The sequence below is a fragment of the Zosterops lateralis genome (assembly GCF_965231275.1).
Source record: "Zosterops lateralis genome assembly, chromosome: 5".
NCBI lineage: Eukaryota > Metazoa > Chordata > Aves > Passeriformes > Zosteropidae > Zosterops > Zosterops lateralis.
In genome coordinates, this window is record NC_139766.1 from 17,511,949 (window position 1) to 17,538,598 (window position 26,650).

Genomic DNA, 26,650 nt, shown 5'->3' on the forward strand with positions numbered 1-26,650 from the left:
TAAAATATCAGCTCTTACTTTGGACAGTTCATAAGATCTAATTTTACTTTGGAAGCAGTGGAGATTCACTCCTTTGGCAGTGAGGTTAGGTTGGTTTCATCTAATGTTATAGCAATAGTAGGCAATTGCCTGTTTTGATTAAAAAAAAAAATATTTGATTTTTTTTGTATATTTTCTTAAGGCAATTGATAGGGTTATTTCCTGCAGAAATTTAGAGAAGGGTGTCATTGATTAAGAAGGCCTCTGAAGTTACCTGTGAATAGAACTATTCTTCACTCAATTCATATGCAAATTCATCCCAGAAAATGAATACAGAAAGCTGTAAAACCACCTCCTCATCAATAGTGATGGATATCACAAAGTTGACTTAACTATCATTATCCTACCCACAACTCTCTTTCAAATGAAAGAGAGCAACAAGCAGTGAAGTAAACATACCCCAACCCTTGCCAGTCTGTCTAGAACTGCAGACCCTAGTGCACTTGCAAATCAGATTCTGGAACCCATTCTCACTCACCTGTACTGAACTTGGTGGGTAACTTCATCAACATTACTTACCTCTGAATAGGTTTCATATACCAGCTGACACTTGCAAAAGACATTCTCCTTATCCTTTAATTAAAAGATACTTTCTTTGAAAGAATTTTTAGATGGATTTCGCTCGGAATTCTTTCTGGTTATCTAGGATATTCATTAGACTGAAACTTTTTGTATGCATCTAAAATTTATCTTCCATATCTTTTATCTTTTTCAGGTCCCAAAGGATCCAATTAAAACATGGTTCTAGTATATTAGTAACACTTTTTTTTTTTTTTTTTAACTGTGCAAGTATTTTCCAATCAAAAAATGTCAGTACATTCAGACTCAGCCAATCTGTGGAAAGATAGACTTGTTTAGATGGAAATCTGCATAACTAATCTGCTGCTTGTTTCATCAGCTCTCTAGAAGTTCACCGTCCAAACTTCTGTGCCATTCTAGACCTGTGTTTCCAAGGAGTTTGCATGTTTCCTACAATCAGCTCAGCATCTCCCAGGACTCATAGGATGCCAGAATTCACTGCATCTCCTGTTGAATCCTCTGGCCACCCAGTGCAGCCAAGTGCAAGGTTCTGGCTTTCACTGACACTCTCCACAGATAAGCAGAGCAGACCCATTGCACAGCATGTGTGAAATCCTTCCCAGGACTCACAGCTCCATATGTTACAGCTACAATATGTTAAGGTTCACTGTTGCCACACGGCTGCTTTGGACATCTGTAAATCTGGGTTTGCAGGATATTTCCACAGCAGGAGAAGTGTTGGGAAGCACAAGCTGGCGTACTTTCAATTGCAACATAATTTCTCAGTACCTCGCCAAGGGTTTTGTCAAGTGTAATTTAAAGCCTTGCAAATAACCGGGCTTTTATCACTTCCTTTGGGAAGAAAATCCACAGCCTATTCATATTTCACTGACGACCACCCAGCATGAGGGTAGACACTACAAAACCCCATCTACTCAGAGAAGATAAAATCCAAGGACTTTCCTGAAACTTCCCTATAGCAGATACATTATTTCCTCATCTCTCAAAGGAGGTGCAGATTTTATCCATTTGATCACTCCCTTCACACACTCACACACACACACACATGCTATTCACAACCCCTCTTTGTGCCTTCACCACTGAGATCTGTACTATCACAGCTATAGGGTGGACAGGAGATCTGTTTCTACATTTGAGTTCCCAGGAAAATAAACCCCAGTGATCACCTCATATGCTGAAGATACTTGAATTCTGCTGCTGCACATTTGGGGATGTGTAAGAAACCAAATGAGCAGCAGCATCCAAAGTCAAACAAACAGAGTTTCTCCCTGCTACATCCCGCTGGGCAGAAATGCAGTAAAAATGCTTCTGCAGAGATTAAAGAAAGGACAACCCTTTGTCTGTGCACAGAGCCATAAAACAGGTCCTGTAATTGTGTCACCATAAATGAATTTAATGTTGTTTGGCACAGATTTAGGAATTGTGGTACTGAAGATTTACAAGCAATGCCATTGGGAACAGACACTTAAATTCACAAACAACAGATGAACATTAAACATGTTTATAATACTATATACAATGTCCCCTACATGACAAAGCTGGAGAAGTTGATTTAACTCACCTCAATATTGGTATATCCTACAGCTTGCATACGTATCATATGGATAGATATTATTTTTTACCGCTACTATAATGCAACTTTTTTTTTGTTTGTTTGTTTTGGAGAGAGGCACAGACACCCAGATAAGAAAACCGCAGATGTCACCAAAATATAAAAGCATTTCAGTGATCCTCTGAACACAGAGACTGTGTATTTTGTTAAGCATTAATAGAACTTGAAACTGTACAATCAGCATTTCAAAAATTAGCATTAGACTCTTCATTATTAGATAGCAGTAATGAGCCTTTTTTGTTATTTCATGGTTGAATTATTAAACTACATTGGACTTCTGCCTGATTTTTAGACTTGACGCTGCAAGGAAATGCTTAATGACTTCAAAACCAAAACTAAATGAGACACTATCTGAGAAATATGCAGTTTGTTGAGACAATGGAATCGAATCTCAGAGGACAGTCATATTTTGTGGTTATTTCTGCAATCTATTACAATAAGCCTTGGGCAATCTATTAGCAAGTTAAAGTATTAATTATTTTCAAAAAAAGTGGAGCATTGTTTATCACCCTGGAACTATGTGTTGAGAAATTAACATTTTTTTCCCTGGAAATATAAAGGAGTGGTTTTTTTACAAAAACAGTTAGTAATTTTCAAAAATACCTTTTTGATATGAGAATGACTATTTTTAAGAAAAAATGTTGAAACATTTGTTAAAACAAAATGTTTGAGACATTGAATGTTGACTGCTAAAATATTGAAATACTGGTATGGAAAAACACAGTGACAACTTTTTACATTTATTAGTGCACAGTTTCAGAGGATCCTATTTACTGGCACAAATGAAGCCATTTCTGGGGCCTGACTGTCACCATGACCACTTAAAAATTCAGTGAATGCTCTGTGCATTTCTGAATTATCTCTGGGACAGCAGCCAAGGCCTTTAGATGAAGAGCTAAAGTTCTGGATCTGGTCAGCAAAAGCTGGCAATATATTTCAAACAGAAACAAAACAGCACTTAATTGAATGCTATTTACTCAGATCTAAATGTTCAGTGGACAATCCCACTTTTTCTTAGAAGATAGCATATAACACAACCAGAAATGTACCTCAAATTCACCTCTGTGCTTGGGCTCTTTTTTCTTTGGGATAAACTCTGTTCAGGGGCATCCAAGAGGTTCCAGAGCCTGGGAAGGTTATTCAACTGGGGAGCTCCTCCTGTGATGCACACAGTCCTTGGAGAAGTGACACAGATGTCTGTGCCAGTACTTCTCTTACACCCCACTGCAATCATTAGACTGCAGAAAGCTTCCATCAGTGGTACCTCCTCGACATCTCTGCTGCCTTGGCCCACAAGCCTGGGTAGGAAAACAACTGTTTGTACACCAGACACTCATTCACAGCCCTGAGCGACAGCTGTTGTTTATGCTGCAGAAGCTGGCAGAGCAGAGGGGGCAGTGCTATTCTGGCACTTGAATAATAACTACTTTTTCCAAACTCTGGCATTTGACATTGAGGCACTGTGCTCAGCAATGAAATCATGATGACACTACAGCAAATGAAACTGCACTGCATTACTACCAGGGTAATTTTCTAATGCAACAATTTAAAATGCATCATTTAGACTCAGTTGAGCACATTTGCACTACAATTTGACATGTAAAAAAATAAAATTAGCATCTGAACGCATAAGCAGAGAGGTATGGAGTACAGAACATTGCGAAACAGTTTCCACTGTAATAATTCTAGAACAGCTCTGGAAATTTAACTTGAATAAGATATTAGCCACAATAAGAATCAGGTATTTTGGTTAAGGTATGGAGTGCACCCTCAGCAAGTTTGCAGATGACACTAAGATAAGTGGTGTAGGTGATGCAACAGAAGGACAGGATGCCATCTAAGGGGGACCGGGACAAGTTTGAGAAGCAGCACCATGGGAACCTCCTGAAGTTCAGTAAGTTCAGTGTGCTGCATCTCGGTCAGGGCAATCCCAGAGATGAGCGCAGACTGTGAGAAGAACCCACTGACAGCAACCCTTTGGAGGAGGACTTGGGGGTTCTTGTGGATGAAAAGCTGGATCTGAGCCAACAGTGTGCACTCACAACCCCAAAGGCCAACCATATCCTGGGCTGAATCCAAAGCAGTTTCGCCAGCAAGCCAAGGGAGAGGATTTTCCCCCTTTACTCCACCTCTGTGAGACCCCAGCTGGACTGCTGCATCCCGTTCTAGGGTCCTCAGCATGAGAAGGACCTGCACCTATTGAAATAGTTCCAGAGGAGGCACAAAGATGATCAGAGGGTTTTAAAAACTCTCCTAGGAAAATAGGCTGGGAGTTGGGATTGTTCAGCCTAGAGAAGAGAAGAGTTTGAGGAGACCTCATTGTGGCCTTCCAGTACTTGAAGAGAGCATATTGAAAAGTGGGAGAGAAACTTTGTACATGGGCAGACAGTGACAGGACAAGGGGGAATGGACCTAAACTAAAAGAGGAGAAATTCAGGTGAGATGTTAGTGAGAAACTCTGTGAAGGTGGTAAGACACTGAAACAGGTTGCTCCAGAAAGTTGTGGATGCTCCATTCCTGGAAGTGCTTAAGGTCAGGTTGGATAAGGCCCCAAGCAACTTGATCCAGCAGGTGGCATGGCTGCCAATGAGAGGGGAATTAAAACTGAATGTTCTCTAAGGTACAAAACCATTTCTATTCTGTTAGACAAACAATTAAAAAAAAAAAAGTTTTTGCAAAGACTGACAAATACAAAGTTCTAGGCTAACTCTTCCTCACAGTTCTTTTTTCTCCTGGGTGGAATTCTGTGTTCTGTATCTCTCTGCCTGTCTCTCTATCATCCTTCTAAAATTGAGAAGGACAGGAAGAAAGATAAAAAGGAAAGTTTCATTAATGAAGTTTAAGATGGAACTAAGATAGCAAGCAGAGCAATCTCCCTAGACAGGACCTGTTTTGAATAGCTGCTCACTGTCTGAATTCCAGAACTGCCAATACACTGTAATAAAATGTCATTAATCAAATCCTAAAAAAATAGATGAAAGGAAGTTTCTATGTATTCTTTGTATTCTTTAATCCTAAAGAATTCACAGCTTGGTTTTAGGGAAGTTTTAGCAATTTTAAACAACATAATAATATATATAAACACAATATTATATTAACCAGAATTCTCTGGTTTGTTTTAAAACTATAATCTAGTGTTGATAGCATTTTCTTGTTTTACCTAGTAAAAGTCAGATATCAGAAACTGCTAAACTTAGTCTAACAAAGTGTCCAGTGCATAACTGAAAATCCTATATGAAGGACAAAAGGATTTGATAGCAAGTGTAAGTGACGCTGAGGCAATTCACTTTTTCTACCTATCCTGTTCTCCTTTAAGCATTTCTTTCCTATTTTCAATGTTGTGACAGGCAGCAGTTAAAAAACATTTAACAGATAATGAGAGCACTGAGTGGTTTGAATACTAAACTGTAAGAAAGTTCATTGAAATCAATAAAATCTGACAGCTTCTGTCCTGTGCTGCATTTCTCAAGGGTGGGGTGGAGAAAGAAAAAAATGATGCATAGGTCATAGAGTCACCAGAAAGACAAGGTAATTTCCAAATTACACTTAAATGACAACCCTTGGAAACCAGCAAAGTTTTCCCAATTCCCTACCAGCTGCTCCTGTGCATTCCTTAAGTAAGTGTGGCTCTTTAATGCACAGTCACTCAAAACATACACTTTCCTAAGCTCAAGACTGTTACTTCATGAGTGGCTGACTGTTCTTTCAAAATTAATTTTTCTATATCCTGTTCCCAAGGAATCCAGTTTTCTGAAAGCTGTTTGAATAATACACTTAGCATCCAAACCAACTCATAAATTTTAATGATATCTTGAGCAAATACTAAATAAAAGTAATCAAAATCCCAAAAGACATAAATAGAGAAAATGTTCCACAATAACATGTAAAATCTGTGCAACTTGAATAAGCAGGAAACTTTCTGAAAAACCTTAAACTTTACCAAAGGCAAAACAAAGTATGTCCACTATTTATAATTGTTAACACAGGGCTCTAACATTTTCAAGAGTTGTGCTACAGCCTGTCCATGTCACCAATATTTCTACAATGTGAAGGGAGTTGCTACATGCAAAAATTAAGCATAATCTTCAAACTTTAAAATTAAGGAGTCCAGTCAAGTAATGACTAAAATAAAGGTTTTCAAATCCCTTTTTATAAGTGACGAAAAAAGCCTACTTTTCTACGTGCATCTAGTGATAGAATTGAAGAAAACTGGCTTTAATCAGAGCCACCTAAAGGTGCTCCAGAAATTCCATAATTATGAGCAGCCGAAAATTACGCTGGATGTCATCAGACTTAATATTTCCAAAGACTAAAATTATAAAGTTTGCAAATGCAAATTTTTAACACCAATTATACTTAATAATTAAAATTATAAATAGCAGTAATGAGCAATTAGTATACTAGCTTGCTTTAAATAATTTCACATTATGTACTTATACAGGCTTATATTTTGTCTTTAGATGAGTCTGTATCATAGAAGCCTTGAGGTTTTCACATTATGTGCCTGCTAAACACTTTTGAAAAAACCACAGATGCATTTCAGATGTCTACCTCGTTTTGTTAGGTAAGTAACAAGTTAATTATTTGCCTTTATTTTCTCTGAGCATTGCCACAGAACAGGCTGACCATAATTAAATCACCTAGGCTTTGTGATATGTCATTATGAAAAAAAGGAAATATGGAAATAGCATGTGTATCACCCTGCAGCCAGAGCAAAACATAGCAAGCAAAGGACTATACTGTGAGAAAGTACTACCTGCATCTACACTTCATAGAAGATATTTTCTTTTTTCTTTTTGAATTAATATTTTTAGATATATGCTTTTTTCCTTCATGTGTTCTCATAAAATTTTAAGAACAGAATGTGGTGGGTGGAAATCTGTGAGATGCACTGGGCTCACTAAGGGACTACCCACAAATGAGCAAATATTCATTGCTCATTTTATGGATAGGCTAAAGTTGGGCTTTGGGAGTAATCTAACTTTTTTAATGGATTTCAAGGGAACTAAAATTATGTGTCAGCTAAAGGTTTACTCAAGGTCAGTGAAAAGCCAGCTAGTATATTTGCATCTATAACAAAAAGCGTGTTCTCTTAACAGTCTTTATAATCAAGGAACGAAAATAATTTTCAAGGTTCATGCAATAAAGTGTCATTATGAATAACAGTTATAAGCTGGCCTAGCTATTTTGAGAGTGGCAATAAAGACTTTCACTTTTCATATTGCATTTTTTATTTCATTTTTTGGTTGCAGAGGAGTCAAGAATCACATTAAAAATATATTAAAAATCCTCATGTGCCCTCTTCTGATTATCATTTGAAAATATGAGGGCGTCCTGCAGATCTTTTCTCTTACACAACTGAAGTCTATGACTAAAATAAGTTAATACGCGCAAATTTTTGTTCACAGAAAAATAAAGAAAAGTCATACAAAAAAGAGAAAGGTAGGATATAAAGAGGCTGGTAGATGTAGCCTCAGCTACGGGCTGAACTTCCCAGGCACAACAGGCCTGCAGATGTTGCCAGCTGCAAGGCAAGTTGCTTGGATGTGTTAAAAGGATTTTAAAGTCAATTATTAGAACTCATAGCGTTTCTACCAATTAATGAATGTGATAGTCACAACCATGTTTATTAATTCTCTGTAAAATGATCAAAATTAACACTTCCATGCAGCAACCAAAGTCAGTCATTTTCCCCATGTTTTCCTTCTGTGTTTTTTTCCAGGAAAATAAATCTGGAGGAAGCAAAAAACCAAGCAGGGCAGGGAGTGTCAAGAGCTTGCAGAGCTTGTATATGCCAATTCCCACATATTGCTGCCAACATGGCAGGAGGTGCTAATTGAGGCCAATGTCAGCAGAAATGTAAAATATACAATTTGAGAGCCCATCGTTGCAAGCCTCTCTACAGAACAGGGATTTGAGGCCTTGGTGAATATGGCCATCCATCTCAGGAGATGCTGCTAAGATCACAACTCTTAACTCTGCAGCTAAAGCCATGGAAAGCTCAATGCTATGCTGGTAGTTTTGAGGCTGTTATCTCCAGGCAAGAACAGATCTCCAAACATACCAAGATATACAACACAGAGGGACCAAGGAACTGCAAGTTATTCACGTGTATAGCTGAGACCTTCAACTGGAACCCCCTTCCTGGATCTGAACAAATTAATAAGCAAACAGAAGGTCACTCACAAGAGAGAGTAAGCACATCTACACTGAGAATATTAAAAATTATAAAAATTAGAGGTATTTGATCAAAGATTTCCATGTAAGGTTTCAAAAGAGAAATCAGGTCAAATAAAGAGCATTACTTATCCTTGCGTACTTTCCCTCATCAGTTATCTGTGGCTAAAGGGTAAGCAGAGCTTTAGTAAATCACTATATTTTTCAATACCACTTAATGTATTTCTCTTACTTGCACTTAACTAACGCCTTGGAAGCTATCAATAAAATTGTTAGCAAATGTGAACTCCTCCATTTAATTAAGCATTGTGTGAAAAACTATTTATGTCTGGTACTTAATGCTTTCAGTTATTCCCTGACTTGTCCATCCTTGGGAAGACTTGGACAACCTTCCCTATTTGTTTTCCTTGCTCCATGTATATGCCTGTGTCCATTAATTATCTTGATATTTGTTTTCCAAAAGTATTCTAAAGTTTTTAACATCCCCTCACAAGAAAGCCATCCCATTCCAAAAAAAAAAAAAAAAAAAAAGAAACACATATGCCCTTTCTGAAACAATTAGACAGAGAGTTTATGAAGAGCGTAAGTGATATTTTGTTACATATTTTCTTTCCATCCAGGTTCCCAAGGGTATATAGGCAAACAGGACTAAGGGTGTCTAATTCTGAATACATAAATTTATCATTTGCAAAATTTACATTTATTAATAGTAATTTTAGTCCTTTTTTTTGACTTTCTAATTATTAAGACTTGCAATCTTCTGCCAATATGTTCACTGAGTTTTAGATTTAAATATGGTGATTAACTTGGGGAACTTCTACAAAATTGTTATATTACCATTTTCTCCCAGCTAAGTTATTAATGTGGAAAATAAAATCTCTTCCTATTAATTCTTAACCCTTTTTTTTTCTTTTATTTAGTCTCTTGCCAGTCTAGAAGTGCACCATTCCTGTTAACCTATTTAAAATATTTAGTGAGATGATTTATCTAAGATTTCTTCAAGTGTTTATTGTACTCCCATCAATTCTAGGAAGTTTACCTGAAAGCATGCTCTAAAATATACCCTAATTAATGCCCCAGGGTGCAATTTACGTCTACAAGAGTAGCATTTATTCTTTCCTTTTGCAACACTTTTTTATTGATCTAATAATTTCCCATTTTTTCCATACATTGGATTTATTAGTCTGTATTTTCTGAATTTTTTTATGACCATTTTTACTTTCTCTCATTGCTTTGGCATTGCGGTCAGTTTAAGCAAGAAATGCACCACACTGAGCAGTTTGGCAGCTTCACAACATTGCAGTTTGGCAAGTTCAGAGACTTCATTGACTCCAGCAATTTTTGCTATTTGTTTTATGAACTTGTTTTGTTTTTATACAGGCATGCATTGGAAGAATTAAAAATTTGTAAGAACATCAAGGTGTTGTTTTGTAAGAGGCAAGCATACCAATAACTATATGGGAGGTAGACTTAAAACAACACTTCTGTGCCTTCTTTGGACAATAATTTCATTCCAAATTTCTTCCACACAAGCAAAATCTCTAGCCATAAAATTATCTGGCCATTATAAAATTATCTGGGGAGTCATCCATTCTCTCTCATTCAAATTATTCCACTTTTCACAGTAAGTATTAGATTGGGGCTGAGCACAAGAGAGATCAGAGTAGATGGAATATTGGTCTCCAGTATAATGATCTCTCATACAAAAAAAGAGAAACCTGCTGATGCTTTCTTTAGAAATACTGATTAAACACACCCTACATTTTTTAGTATTTTATATGTTTTGATATTTTAAATGCAAGATAAAAAGTTTGATGCTATCAATTCAATGTTCTCTATTTAATATTGTTTGTTTCCCAATTTCTCAAATAATAAGGTAAAAAAATTACCCTGCTTTTATTTGTGTGCACTGTCATGTTACAAATCTACAACAAAAATAAGAATAAAATTAATGTAGCACAGCTCCACAACTTTTCCACATTTTACTTACTATTAGGCTGCAGTCTTTTGAAAGCTTTTGTTTTGCTCCAACACACCTATGAAACCCCTGTGCATTTTTTATACCTTACCTATGACCTCAGTATTCACACAGTTTTTTTATTCTTACTGTGCAGTTTTACATTAAGAAGAGCTATGAATGGGATACAATGAAAGAGGAGCTTTTCTGTACATTTTTCTGTACTAAGACCATTATGATGCCTGTCAGTGACTATGGAGGAGCACCATAAGGCATAGAGCATTAACACATTAAGGCATTAATGACTGCTTTGAAACTATTCCTATGTGACTTTTGATTTCTACTGAAGAAGCCCATCATGCATATTAAAAAGATTACCCAAATCGTTACATCTACAGAGGTGTCATTACTCAGACTCGTGACTACATGAGTACATAATTTAAAAAACCTCCCAAAGTAATAGTTCTGTAGCAAACTATGGCTCTTCTGGAATAAAAAATGTAGCAATGAGCAAAACCTCAGTCTACAAAGGCTCACAGGACACATTAATGCTCAAAATCCCCTTAAAGCGAAACTAAAGGTAATGATACAGAGATTGAAGGGGTTGGGTCTTGATGTTACTGCTCTCATGGGTTGAGCAAGTACAAAAGAGGGGAGCTATGATTGCCTGGAATTACGTCTGCCACATACCTGTTCCTCCCAATTCCACCTAATCTCAGTCATCCAACTTGCAAATCAGCCCTGCCAATATGCCAAACATGGAGCTTCCAAAGCTCTCCCCAGAAAAAGAAGCCAGTTTTGCAGGGAGTGCCTCAACGTCTGTCACCATGATAGGAGGAGAGCCAAAGATAAAGAGGGGAAAGTTTTGGGAACTTCTTGATGCCTGTGAATGTGATTCTGAAGTGGAACGCACTTGGGAGGATAGAAAATTTCAGGATGATTTAGGAGGAGGGAAAGGACAGTACTTCAATTGAGAGGGGCTGTACCCTTCCTCCAAGGCTGTTTGGATAGACTGCAGAAGTCAAGGCTACAGAATTCTTTATTAAACTGCAAATGCAATAAACTAACAGTAGGACAGTTTCCACATGTGCTAGGTCTCTAGTCACTGAATATACTTGGTATGTAAGAAAGAAATGTTAGTCTGAACTCTTTTTGAGTACACACTTGAGAAAATTTTAATTAAAATATGCAGGATGTTTTTCCCATCTCATTTCCAAAGGATGAGTTTCTCCATTTTGGAAAAATGATGGCTGCCTATGCAAACACACACCACCACCTAGCACTAGGTACTCACAGGAGTATGGAATACTAGGTTCATATTTGGATGCCTCCTTGGAAGCTGTCACTTGCTGTTTGGATTGTGCTGTACCATAAAACAGCTCTATGCCTAACAACTGATTTTTGGTGTCTTAAAAGGTACTAAAGTGAGGCTTTGTTCTGGAATGCAAGGAAAAGAAGAAAGGGTACCACTGAACCTTGTCAGTGGTTGGAGCTTTGCAGTAGAGAAACAAGCAAAATCCTCAAAACTCGCAAAACAGAGTAAGTTATCTGCCAAACCATCCCACAGCCATTGAATAAATACAACTTAAAGCCAAGCAGCTGATGAGGCATATAATCTCTGTTCTTGAGGCTATTATTCAGAAATATCTGCTGCTGTGCTTAGTCTAGTGTACACGGATTTAAGAAGAAGGCAGGCTTATTTGGTTAATACCTGGATACTCCAGCAAAGCAGTGGAAAATACCGTGAAAATAATAAAACTCTATATAAAAACCTGTGTGTGATTCTAAGCAGTTCTTCATGGTGCTGAATTCCAAGAGACCAGCAATGAAAAAGACCACCTGACTTAGGGAAAACAAACAAACAAACAAACAAACAAACAAACAAACAAAAAAAACAGGGAAAAAGTAATAAATTTTACATCAAATATTGAAGCCAACTTTATTGGGGAAAAACATCCAAATAAAAATAAGTGTGATTTGGGACTCAAGAGGCTAGCAATCTCCTGTAATCCATCATCACTGCTTAGAAGTTAATATTAAAAGATATCTTCATAAATTAAATCATAATTATCTTTATAAGATTAATCTGTGTTCTGAATAAAGATTTTGATTTTCAACTTTTTTTTTTTAATCCTACTCACAATGACTGGAAGGTTAATATAAAGTTATCATCATACATTGCCAGAAACTCATTTTGTTTATCAGAAAATGAACAGTAGGCTTTTAATCACTGTGATTTATTTAATACTTCTGCACACAAATAAACACAGTGTGTTTCTGCAGACTAACATAGTTCATGTTTACCACAGTTTTGGTGGGTTTAAATACATGAGAGTTACATATCTATGTACCTGTAAGGGCACATGCTGTTAAGCCCCAAGTGTTCAAGTTATTAGCTATGTATCTCAGCTTCAGATGGAGTTTAGTCAACAGAGCCTAAAAAGGGACGACCATGTACCTTCCTGGTTCAGATCTTTTCCCAACAACAGCTGGTTGTTCAAAGAAAAGTGTCATCCTAAACATTCACTGTTGCAAGACTCTCCAACAATCTCTCCAGTAAAAGCAATGTCCAACCTGTAAAAAAATCTCAAAATTCCTTTTCAGGAAAAAGTGAGACCTAGCAGATATGTATTAAAATAATTAGCTCCTTGGGGAGCAAAGGAAATAGAACTCCAGAGTACCAAAAGCATCAAAAGCACCAAGATAAGCCTTGTTCATGGTCATCAATACACAACTTCTGCGACTTGGTAGAATACCACTTGCTTTCTTTATCCTGAAGGACTCTGAAAAGGCTTCTTTCTCACTCTAATTCCTTAACCTTTTCAGGGAATATTCTACCTTCTACCAGTCACACAAGAATCCCCCTTCAAACCCTGATGGCCTCAGAAAACCTTGTCCCAAGCTGAAAATAGGTGGAGAAGGGGAATTAGTATTAAGTTAAAACAAAATTACAGGAATAATTTTCTCACAGATAGGGTGTCAAGGTGCCAAGCATTTTTCAATATTAAGGCATTGTCTGGAAAAATAAGACCATATTAGGGCTCAACAGCTAACATAACACAAAACATCTGAACTTAATACCAGCAAACCCTGTTCTAATATGCTTGAAGGTCTTGCTTGCTATAAAAAGCTATTAAAAACAAATAAACAAAAAAGGTGGGGTTTTTTTCTTTGCATTCACAATTTCAATTCAGTTTAAAAATCAAACACATCTCTCTCTTTAGGAAAAAAAAAAAGGTCAATAGACTGGGTTTTCCTCTCCATCATAACAGCTCAGAAGCAACAGAAATTAAAGGCATTAGCGTGAACATGGTGCTTTCTAGGCAAAGGTTAGATTTATTCAAGGATTTCTGCAGCTTGGATCTCACATATCACACTTCAGGCAGACAGACTACATAGCCAACTTTTGTTGTGAAAACTCATATAATGACTAAGAGGATCAAAAAATGAGAGCAGTAGACTAGGCAATTACTCTTACATTTTCACTCGAGACATCAGATGGAATTATAGTAACTTCAATAGGAGAGTTTGCTAAGGGGTGCCACCTAAAGGGCATTGTATTGTATGCTGACCTAAACTTGTGCTCTGTTTCCAGAACAAAGAACACTTATTTCATCACTTGTTTTGAGAAAGTATGTTCCTGTAAGCAAAGCCATTAATTATTAAAATATTTCAGAGAATTAGAAGTTCAGTCATGGAATGCCGTTTTAGTCATTAACTCTTATTCCTGAACCTATACTCTTTCACTGAATACTTGCAGTCTAATAGAAATACCTCTCTCCCTCTTGAGACCCCATAACATTCAGGAGCGAGACCTCCCTGACTCTTCCCTGATTGCTCATAAGTGGGTTCCAACTTTGACAAAAAACTTGGGGTACTGCCAATACATTTTATAGTGATATTAGTAATCATCATACATGGCCTGTTTACATTCTTACAGCTTGCCACTTGTAAAGGACAAATTAACTCATTTCAGTGTGATGGAGAAAGGCTCTTCTACTACACAGATCCTTCTATCATTAAGTCACATACCTTCGCTATCATCAGTGCCGTCAGGCAGACTGAACACAGGAGATATCAATAAAGCTGCCCCACTTGGTTCTGTTGGAAGTTACTGAGGCAGATTTACAAGCATACAGGAATCACAGAGCAGGAGAAGGAGCTCAGGAGATTACAAAGTTGTAGCCAACATGGTGGGATACAGCTGATAGTTATATTTCTATTATTTTAAAGAAACACAGAAAAATAGAGAAAGGATCCATTTAGGTTGACCAAAGGAGAAGAATGGAATTCAAATGTGTAGTCATCACATAACAATGTTCGTAGAATCACAGAATGATTTGGGCTGGAAGGGACATTAAAGATCATCTAGTTCCAGCTCCTGTGCCATGGGTAGGAATACCTTCCACTACACCAGGTTACCCATCCAACCTGGCCTTGAACACTTTCAGGGATGGGACATCCACAGCTTCTCTGGGCACCCTATTCCAGTGCCTCACAGCTGTCACAATAAAGAATTTACTCTGAATATTAAACCTAAAGTTCCACTCTTGTAGCTTGCATCCATTACTTCTTGTCCTATCTGTGCAGTTCCTGATGAATGTTCCTGATGCTGAGGGGGAAAAAAAAACACTAGGAGTAAGACTTTCCTGTAATATCAAGAGGTCCAAACTGTAATGCAAAATTATTGATACCTGGATCCAAATGATAGCCAAAACACTTCCTGAAATTTAAAGAAAAATTTAAAAAAATAAAAAAAAATTAAACCACTTCTCCCTGCCTTTAGTATGATGTCATGCCACCACTGGTGTCTCCAGGAAGCACAAACATGTCTTGTCTTCATCTGCTCCCTGCTGACTGTGTGTATCAGCACACCGGTCTAGTTCCCCCTGAGGGAAAATGCAGTATGGTCTAACTGGTACCATGAGAAGCGTCTCCCATGTTGAGACACAAACCCATGTGCACAGTAATGTGCCAAAACACATTATGCTACATCTTCAAATTCCCACTTTGCAGCATGACAGCAGATAAAACTCTCAAAAAACGGAGGGTATCCTAATTCATTCAATATACTAAGACATTAAAGAGCATTTAAAAGCATTAAAGATACATTTAAAATGTATAATTTTAAAAATTACAATCCCTTCATATTTGCAATAAGTAGTAGAAAAACAAAGTAAGATGGGCAGAGATAAAGACCACATTAAATCATTTTGTCTAAACTAGCAACATACAGCTGGATTTGAACTGAAGAATTTCACTAGATATTCAGAAGAAATCATTTCAGACATAGTACACAGATTTTATCTTATCCTCTTTTTTTAGATTTCCAAAACACTCCTGGATTTGATAAAGCCATTACCTAGAGAACACTGGTAATTTTAAAGTATTAAAAAAAAAAAAAAAAAAAAAAAAAAAAAAAAAAAGTATTAGTCTTCATTGTCAATGTAAAGATTAATATTGAGAAAAGGAATTTCAAGTGGATTTCATTGAAAATCCTAAGAGGTGTCAACCAAGCAGCCACAGGTTTATTCAAACTACTGATAAGTCTAAAATTCAGAGCAAAGGGACAGAAGAGGAAAGTTACCAGAGGAAACTCTTCCCAAAAATGCAGTTAAAAAGTACTTAGTCTAACAATGCAGCAAAACACCTTTTTGATACCCAGAACAGTTTCTAATAAAAAAACAACTTCTGAGTGAATATAATTTTATGTTCTCATTTATCAAAAAACGATGATAATTATCTATTACCACTTCAAGAAACAAAATTGCTATTTAATCTGAGGTACAGCACATAACTTTTGTGGGCTCAGTCAGTGCAGTTGGACAATAATCTGATCCTTCTCACTTTCTTATTAGGCAATTTCACACCTATGTAACATATCAGAATATCTACATAACAATATATGGCTTTACATTACAATTCTAACAATAAAATTGAAAAAAAAATCAATAGATATGAATATTTGTAAATCAGTTATGTTCTAAAAACTTAAGTTTAAAGCAACTAATGACTTTTACCAATATTTCTATTTTTCTCTAAGAACTTATAAAAAGAGATCAGAGACCACATTTCTTTCTGGTTGACAGCAGCCATCCCAGTACTTAAGATGCTTAAAGAAACAGTATCTCATTTTCAGAAACATACAAAAAGGCAAAATAAAGGGTTTAAGTTTGACAGGCTCTAAGAAGCAGAAATCCTTCGATAAAGGCACTATACACACTGTTGGCGGAACAATGAACACAATCAGGGTGGACATGAACACAGAAAAATTGTCAATCAGTGCTACACTTTTAGTTTGAACAGTTCACTAAGACAATGCTCAAGAAGGACACTTCTGGACTGTGATAAGTTACTCCTAAAAGTTATTCTTTATTAAAAAGTGAAAGTGTTTTTTAAGCAATATATCAAATGCATATACATCAAACAAATACATATAATCGGTTCGGTGCAGAGGAGGTATAAAATGTAGTTAGCTGCATTTAAAAAAATTCACTCCATATAAAATAAACTCACCTTCTTTTAAACAGCAACAATCCATTAACAATCAATCAAAAAACAGGCAAGAATAATAAAGTGGTGCATTAACTAATTACATCTGCAAGCCATATTTTAAAGAGAGAAATTAACTACTCCTTAACAAGCTATTATAGAATACAGAGGGAAAAGCCATAAAAAATTAAGCTGGTAAGGGACTACTGCCACGTTTATTAATTTGTTTTCTATCAAAGTTCATCAGTCTGTGTATTCCACAACACCAATGAAAGCACAACAGCTAATAAAAATACTTGAAAGAATTTCCATGGGTTGCGGTTACCATTTCCCTGTTACCACTAGGTGGTGATAGCTTGACACAGATCAGCTTTCATTCTGTTAAAATCACTGTGAACTGCAACCAGACAGTATCATTTCCTATAAAGTTTAAAAGTCCTCTCTGTGTACTGAAAAGAACACTTAATCCTTTTAACTTCTTAAATTGCTGTAGCAAACACTTACCTGCTTCAGTCACATCCTTTCACCCTCTTCTTATCCATTAAAACACTTACAGATGCCTTGAAGAAAACTCAGGTCATTCACTCCAAACAGCCTTTCACCTTGTTTCTGGCTGAGTCACACAGCTCTTATATGCTCTACACTCCTTTTGTAGCAGAGGCTTCTAAAAAATCACGACAGTTCTATCTTTAAACCCTTTTTCACAGCACTACTTGTAAAGGTGCTTCCACAAGTCTATTAAGGCCCTCAAAGGTGAGGCTGCCGCTTTTTATTTGCCTCAAACTCTCGTCTAGATTCCTAGAGCAGTTGAAATAGATTGCTTTTAGATAACACCCATGCCACTGCACTTTTTTTCAGAATGTTCAAGTCATAACTTTCCCCCAATTTCATTCAGCCACAAAATCTACCCACAAGCCCCCCTATCCACAAGTAGCTAAGCAAAGTTCAAGACGAGATCACTTCTGTTGAAAGGTTTGTCCACCAGGCAAACCTGTTACCGTCCTTGGCTGCAGCTGTAAAACACTGCTTGGTTTGGATGGGGATGGGATGCCTGTGTCTAAGTTATTTGTTAACACAGTATGTTTTCTAGTAAAGTTGTTTCTCTTTAACCCATATCCAGTTGCTGCCCTGTAGTTTATAGCTCAGTGTAAATAAACAGTTTGGAATGAGCTAAGTACAATTTATGTCAAGGAAATGGGGACGAAGGATATTACAAGTACATTAGTTAACAGCATGGCTTAAATAGATTTCAAAGTAAAGCTGAGAAACTTCTACTTAAACCACAAGAAACCCAACATAAAAAATCAATAGGAAATCAGAGTTACAAAGCAGTAAAATATATGGATCATTTCCCAAAAAGATAGGCTTTCTCATCCAACTGAGAGATCTCATGCTGTTCCCAAATCTGCATCAGACTGTCACTGAAGAGCACATCAGAGAATGATAAACACATGAAAATAAAGAAAACAAGCCCAAATCTTTAATTAAATAACTTCATCTCCTAAAAATCTGCTCTTTCTCAAGTAACCTATAAAATCGTCTGTTAGTTCTTAACACTTTCCTGATGTTCCATCTTGCCCCGTGGTTCAAGCTGGTGCCTCTTCCATGACACAGGGCATGAATTGTACAGTACTGGTGTGCCACATCGTGTAAGGCCTCTCAGATTTTCACCTGGACTCAAAAATGGTTTACATCCACGGCCCCAATTCTGCCCCGCAACAAGGAATTTTATATAAAAACAAAACCAAAATACTATGATAAAATTCAATCCACAAGTCAGTCTTGTATTATTAAAAAAAAAAAAAAAATAAAAAAAATAAAAAAAAAGTGCACAAAGTAAAATCTGGTTTTGTTCAGTCCTTATCTGTTTCCTTTCAATTCATAGATTTTCTTCTGGCCTTGTGCTGATCTAGAAATCACAAGCAGTTAATAGTGGTAGCAAAGTTAAACTGTAAAGAATGAGACATTAGAAACATTCAACACAACTCTGCACCATTCAGGATCTGGTCAACCTCCCTGGTCAGATTTCTGGTATCTCTTAGTAATCCTTCGTTTTAGAAGCACTGCCCAGATTCCATGGGAAGCTTTTCCCACAACTAACCCTTTTCACTAGACATCTTTCTCCTGCATTTCTACAGGATCTTGTTTCAGGGACAAAGTTTATGTTTTTATTGTCTTAACTGCCACCTGTCATGCTTCCTTACTTCATTTTGAAAAGAGAAATGGAGGCCAAGTCTCATTCCTTCAGGCTGCAAGAAATATCACCACCTTTTCTGGGTTTGTATCATACAATTTTCTTCCACTGATTTAAACTCACAGTACTGTCACTTAGTGTAAATGAAAAAGTGAAAAGGGCATTTTAAAGCATCCCAACCACAAAATAAATGCTTGAATAATATTCTTGAATGTCATTTCAAAAAAAAAAAAAAAAACAAAAAAAAAAACACCAGCAAACAAACAAACCCATGAGGAAAAATAATAATAGCCTCAGGCAATGTCCACAGTGAATTCCAAAGTATAAATAGCCCAGCTGAAAGCAGAACAAAAGTTGGGTTCTGTTATCATGCAGCTGAGCCAAAAATAAAGCTTCTTTGAAAATGCTTTAGAGAATCTCATAATTCTTACAAATCTTAATGCCTTAATCTTTCCCTTTAACCTTTCTCCAGCTAGATAAAAGGAATTAAAATAAAGCTTCTGATTCCGAGGAACAGAATGTTTGGTATCTATTGTTGATAAAAAAAAGAATAATAAGCCTTTGAACATTGCTTGACCTCTCCCTCTGTATCAACCCAAAGATAGCATATTTGTAGGTATTACATAATTTCAGTTCTAAAGTAGAAAAATTCTCCAACAGTAGAAAAATTCTCCAATTTTCCTTTGGTCATTTTTCTACAGTAATTTATGCAAAAAAGCCAAATATATGAAATAAAATATATATTTGATTATTTTAATATTTACCTTGAATTTCAAGTTCAATTTCAAATTCAAACTACTGAAGTCTTGAGGAAGCCACAAGTAAAAAAGACAATACAGCAGGTCTTTTCATTCATTTAACCAGGCCTGCTTTTGTCTTTGTCCTTTCCGAAACCAGATAGCAGAAGATTCTTAATAATACGATGCCAAGATATACAGGATATAAAGAATCTAATATCTCCATGTAAGTTTATATTAGTCTATGAAGTACTCTAAAAACACAACCTGATAGGATGCCTGATTGATTCTTAAATTAGTCACTTCACGAACAACGCAAGGTGGAATTTATTACCAAAATCAAAGAATGCTTAAACAAAAGCATCTCCCAAACATCAGTGTACTCCTTCTTCATCCAGGAAATGCAAAATGACTCAGCTTCAAAAAGCGGATATTCCTGACAGGTAATACTTCAGAAAGGACAATCCTTACTGCATTTTCTGAGTTGAAAAGACTCTCCTTTGCCAAACAAGAAAGCAGTCTTTTCTTGTTCAGAACTATTATATGCGAGGTTTCCATAAAAACTCTATTTATCATCTTAGAGCTGTTGGTAAAGAGATAAGCAGATAGTTTTCTGTGGGAGATGATGACTTTGGAGACACAGGGGATGCTACTTACTGACATCACTAAAGACATGGAGCTTCAATCAAGTGACACAGAGAACCTTTAGAGATGGTGGGATCTTCTGTCAAAACCTGAGAGTTGTTTTTAGGCCAAAAGGCCCTATCTGAGTATTTCTTATCACATTTTTAGTTTGCAGAATGAGTTTTTCCCAAGTGAATAATTTTCTGTATATACTGTGTACTACTACTTGCTGATTTCATGGCATTTTGAATGTATGCTTTGTGGGGTGCTGCTTTAAAAAGAAAAGCAGGATAAATAAGTTATTAATCATAATTTGCATCCATTAATTTCTTTCCAAATTCACTGACCAGATGAAAAATGTGCCAGAGCTTTTCTGAAGATGATAAATGAACTACAACTCAGTAAAAAAAGGTATGGAAAAAGCAGTGTGTATCTAATTCATTAAGGGAGGCATTAACATTATGATAAACCTTAGTATGAAGGAGAAGAATTTTTAATTATCTCTTCTGAGCATGGTTTACCCTGAATAGCTGCAGTTTTGGTACTCCTACCACCTACCCATTACAACTGCTCCAAAACAGCTTCTAAGAATACTTTCCTTTCTTAGAGAAACTGACTCCCACAGCTGGAAAAAAAATATCCAGAATATTTTTCACCTTAAAATTATTATTTAGTTCTCCTGAAAGATTTTGTGGCTCTATATCAGCATCTGTTAATTTTTCTTACTATACAGGAACAAACCCAAGTTACTGTATTTGAAGCTCTTGTCTTTTTAACTTGTATCTTGTACCAAATATCAATTTTCCTAGCTGTTCAAAATGAAAAAAAAAAAATAAAATCTTAGGTTGGAAGGGAGCTTAAAAAGTCTCTAGTTCCAACCCTTCCACCATTCACTAGACCAGGGTGCTCAGAGCTCCATCCAACCTGGCCTAGAACTCTTCCAGGGATGGGTCTTCCACAACTTCTCTGGCCAGCCTGGCCCAGTGCCTCACCACCTTCATAATAAAAAAATTTCTTCTTTTGTTCTCACTTAAACATAGTCTCAGTTTAAAGCTATTCTCCCTGGTCCTATCAATACCTGCCCTTGTAAAAAGTCCTCCTCCAGCTTTCTTGTAGTCCCCTTTAGGTACTGGAAGGTATTGCTTCTTCATTGCCCCAGCTCTCACTGCCTGTCTTGATAGCAGGGGTGCTACAGCCCATGATCAGCTTTGTGGCTCTCCACTGGACTCCTTCCAACAGGCCCGTGTGGGAAATAGCAAAGATAAGAAGACTTTCAGGAGCTGTGAAGGCAGGCCTCAGAAACGGCTTGCTAGCTGCAGCTGCAAAGCCCGAAAACAGAAGATACAACGATACAGCAAGGAAGGACATGAAACAATAGTTCGAGCTTTTAGGTTTGGCTAAGATAGACCTTAAGACTGCAGATAAATATGCTTAGCAAGATAGTAGAAGATTTTAAGCTTAATAATGGAGTCTTGTGTATTGCTAATAGAAAACATACAAGCAAGCATTGTTTGAAGCAGGTGTGTGTGTGCTTTCAGCAATTGGCTAGAGCTATTGTTTATAAGCTTTAGTAACATGCTATTGGCTGGAAGACTTTTAAAATGGCCTGTAACAAAGAGATCTTTAGCTGCTGCTGGCAAGATGTGAACTGTTGCCCTGTTTCAATTGTTTCACCCTGTTTTGAGGCTGATAAATAATAAATAAAGCTCACAGAACATATCCCAGCAGTCCTGTCCCGTTTGTGAAAACCTTCAACGGGTCCATGTCTTTGTTATGCTGGAGTCTCCCAGGGCTGGAGGCAGCACTCCAGGTGAGGGTTCATCAGAGGGAAGCAGAGCAGCAGAATCAACTCCTTTGACCTTCTGTGGCCACACAGCTTTTGACGTAGCCAGGATGCAGTTGGGCTGTGAGCACGCATTACTGGCTCATGTTGAATTTCTTGTCCACCAATGCTCCCAAGTACTTTCCTCAGGGCTGCTCTCAATCCATTCTCCTTGTAGCTTTATTTTTTGCTTCAGATTGCCCTGATCCAGTTGCAGGAGAGAATCACAAAATCACAGAACAGGTCACACTGGAAGGGACCACAACGAGCCATGTGGCCCAACCTCTCTACTCAAGCAGGGTCATCCCAGAGTACATGGCCCAGGATTGTGTTCAGACACTTCCTGAATATCTCCAGTGAAGGAGACTCCACAACATCTCTGGGCAACCTTGCACTTGGCCTTGTTGAACTTCATGAGGTTTACATGGGCCCATCCCTCAAGCCTGTCCTGGTCCCTGAGAATGGCATCCCTTCCCCCAGGTATGACATCATCACACACTTGGTGTCATTTGGCAACATCTTTGGGGTGCATTAAGCAGTTCTCTCAATCTCAAACCATGCTTTTCCAGTACTTTTGGATCAACCACCACAACTGGTATCTGGCTATTTCAGATCTCTACTTACAGGCACTAGCAAAGTTGCTACTAATGTCTCAGTAATGTCATTTATATGAAAAGAATGAGATTCCTTTCTTTCCAAATTTGTAGGGAGATATCCAGTTTTAGAGATGACAGGAAAGCAAACAGATTTGCTCACATTCACTGAGCAAGTGGCAGCCTGGCACATCTGCCATCGAGGCCAACCTCAGCAGCCACTGACTGAGGCTTTGTGTACCCCTCCAGGAGACCCAGCCCACAGGTGAAAGAAACTCAATGCCATTTGTGTCTTTTAAGTTTTCCTGTTGTTTGAAGCAGCTTTCTTTCTCTGCACTCCAGGGGGGAGCTAGATGCATGCAGTTCATTCTGAATAAGTGGCAAGAAGTTCACAGTTCCCAAAAATAGCATTGTATACAGGCAGTAGCTGTGTCTCAGAAGTAATGCAGCTCTGCTTACATGGCATAATGCCTGCTATAGTTAGCGTTGCTTAGTCGGCTAATTAGCCAAGTGAAGGTCCTGCATGAGCACTTGCATATTATTTCCCACTGCAGAGATAACTCAGCTATGATATCTCTGCATAATTTATCACTGTCCACAAAAAAAAGCTGGATTCCTGTACGGTGATGATCAAGCAGATACCTAACTAATGTCTGTACATCCATTTCTGTGGTTTGACCCACATTTCACTCGTAAGCTGACCAAGCAAAAGCAGAAATTCTGTTCTTAGTTTACATGTCTCAGGGAAACATATATTCAGTGAATATTTTACCTTAAAAATATCAGAACATATACTTAAACATTTAAAAAATTGCTTAATATGGCTCCATAAACTTTAATTGTCTCTTTCCAATATATTTTTATCATTCTAAACCCACTACTGTATTTAAATAAGTAATTACAGCAGAAGCTACTGCAAAGTTGAAAGAATATTTGATTAAGTGGAACCATTGAACTTTTCCAAAACATAGGGCTTTGATACTTTTAACTGATGCAATCAATTCAAAGATGACTGCTTTATTACATCCTTTTGATATTTAATTTACTAAAATAGTACATTATAATGATCCTAAAATATTACTTATGGGAAATATTTCATTATCTTACCAATGTAAGTGGGTATTTTTTTCCTCTTGGAATGACTGTTTTTTATGGAATAATTATAAATAAAGGAATTTATTAATTCATACAGTATTTTGATAATCAATTTTTTACTTTGAAGAAACCTAAGAAATGGCAGCATTTACTAAATCAATGAAAAATACGTATACAAAGCTTCTTATCTGGAACTGGAAAATCTTGATAAAACTTGAAATTAAGATAACAAAAAATGATTAGAAAATTCACTCTGAGGATCCCATAGAACATTGCTAGGTGTTTAGAAAAGCTGAGAGATTCAATGTCTATGAAATGCAGAAGTTTATTTCCCACAGCATTTTCTCAGTGAAGTAATTTATTTCTGGCATAAAGAGGGGTTTAAATGTTATTTTTCAATTGGCAGATTTTTTTTCTCAATTTCCAGAAGTGCACCTTATTACAAAAAGTGAAAGGCAACAAAGAATGGAACTCAAGCTCTGTTATAGAGCAAGCAGAGGCAAGTACAAAGGCACCTGCATATCTCTGAGGAAGGTTAAGAATATTTTTATAACTGACACTAAGCAAAAAGAATAAATAATTTCCTGCACAATTCTCCAAATGCCTAATGCAATGAAAGGCAGCTGACAATCAGACTTCTGCTCTGACAACAGATGCCACATTCTATAGTTAATGTCAAATTATTTTATGAGCTACTGAAACACACAGATGTATGCATCCGTTCTGGTAAAATTAAGTAAATTTTCAATTTTACTTCTAGTTCAGCTTAAGTTAAGGAAGATCAAGCCTAAAAACTGCTCAGACAATTTAATATGTATCTTGTCTTTAGAAACAGAGCTATGGTACCCTTGTGGTTACTGTAAACAAAAATTTAACCACTCAGTTTGAGATGTCATGCAGAAGGTGAGTCCTCCAGCAATGGCATGACAGTCTATTGTGTGGACCAGTGGATCAGAGGACAAAGCCTTGCATTACTTTTATCTGCAGCTCCCAAATCTTCAGAATCTCCAATCCTAGTGTAAACTGTATATTATGCAACCACAAACTGACAGGCAGAGAAAGTATAATCATGGGACCCTTTTAAAAGTCAGTAGAGACACTGTGGAGAAGAAGTCAAACATGTTTATATGAAAAAATGACCCAGAAATCAAGAATTTAATTGCTGTATAAAAATCAACCTCTCACTGTACTCTAGTGCCTCACATAACTGTGAAGGAGTTTCATAAAAGTTGAAATCATTTATATAATGTACCAGCTCTACAAATCCATGAAATTTATGATAATTTATTCTGAGATATTTCATAAGCTCATTATCGTTATTATTATTTAAAAAATACAAGACTGGGATATAAAACAGCCACCATCTCAAAGATCTGATAAAAAAATGAATAAATGGACTTTATAATACTGAAAGAAGGCAAGAAAATTCTCCTTTTTGTGTTAGAACTTTCAGGACTTGTGAGAAGGCCATATTTTGGATATGTCTTCATTCATGGTCATTTGGAGGAATGTTGCAGATCCTGATCAATTATGAACTCAGTAGAGTTTGTCCTGTTCTAAGGCACTGTTTTCCTTCACAAGCTTTTCCCTGGGGCTTTAAGCTATACAATTTTTCTTCTGGACTGGTGACTGAATGCAGCAACTTGTTACCCCAACCAAATAGCTTTCTTAGCTTTGCCTCAATCAGAAGATCCAGAATTTGATGTGAAAGAACAGCAAATATGGCTTATCTTGAATTTGAATGGCGTTCAATACTGTCTCTCACAACACTGTCATAGGTAAATTCAGGAATTGTGGACTGGATGAGAGGACAGTGGGATGAATTGAAAACAGTCTGAACAGCAGATTCTAGAGTTGTAATCAGTGGTACAGGCTCTAGTTGGAGGCCTGTCATGAGCGGGGCCCCCCAGGGCTCAATACCAGGCCCAGTACTGTTTAACTTATTCATCAATGACTTGGATGAAGGTCCAGATGCCTCCTCAGCAAGTTCATAGATGACACAAAGCTGGGAGAAACTTTGGGCTGATCCCCCTGAGTGCTGTGCAGCCCTTCAGAAGGACCTGGACAGGTTGGAGAGATGGGCAGAAAGGGACCATTTGAAATTCAACAAAGGCAAATGCAGGATCCTGTACCATGGGAGGAATAAGTGCAGGCACCAGCACAGAAAAGCAGCTCCACAGAGGAGTTGGCGGCCCTGAGCCAGCAGTGCCCCTGTGGCCAAGAGGGCCAATGGTTCCCTGGGGTGCATTAGAGAGAGCATTGACAGCAGATTGAGGGGGGTGATCCTGCTCCTCTACTCAGCCCTAGTGAAGCTCATCTGGAGTGCTGTGTCCAGTTCTGGGCTCCTCAGTACAAGAGAGACATGGAGCTCCTGGAGCAGGTCCAGAGGAAGGTGACAAAGGTGACAAAGGGACTGGAGCATCTCTGTTACAAGGACAGGCTGAGGGAGCTGGGCCTGTTCAGCCTCGAGAAGACACAACTAAGAGAAGAGCTCATCAACGTCTGTCAGTGTCTGAAGGGAGGGTGCCAGGAGGATGGAGCCAGGCTCTGCTCAGTGGTGCCAGGCAATAGGACAAGACTGTTCACTGCCAATACTACTATCATACTTCTAGACATGTTTATACCAATATGAAAGCTCATGGAATAAAATGAGGAATTTAAGGATGAGAGATTTGGATCTTTCTATAAATGTATCCATTAGTCCCATCAGATAGGCTAAATAATATCAAACTTGCCTTGCAATTCTTTCTTTCAAACCACCATGTTTA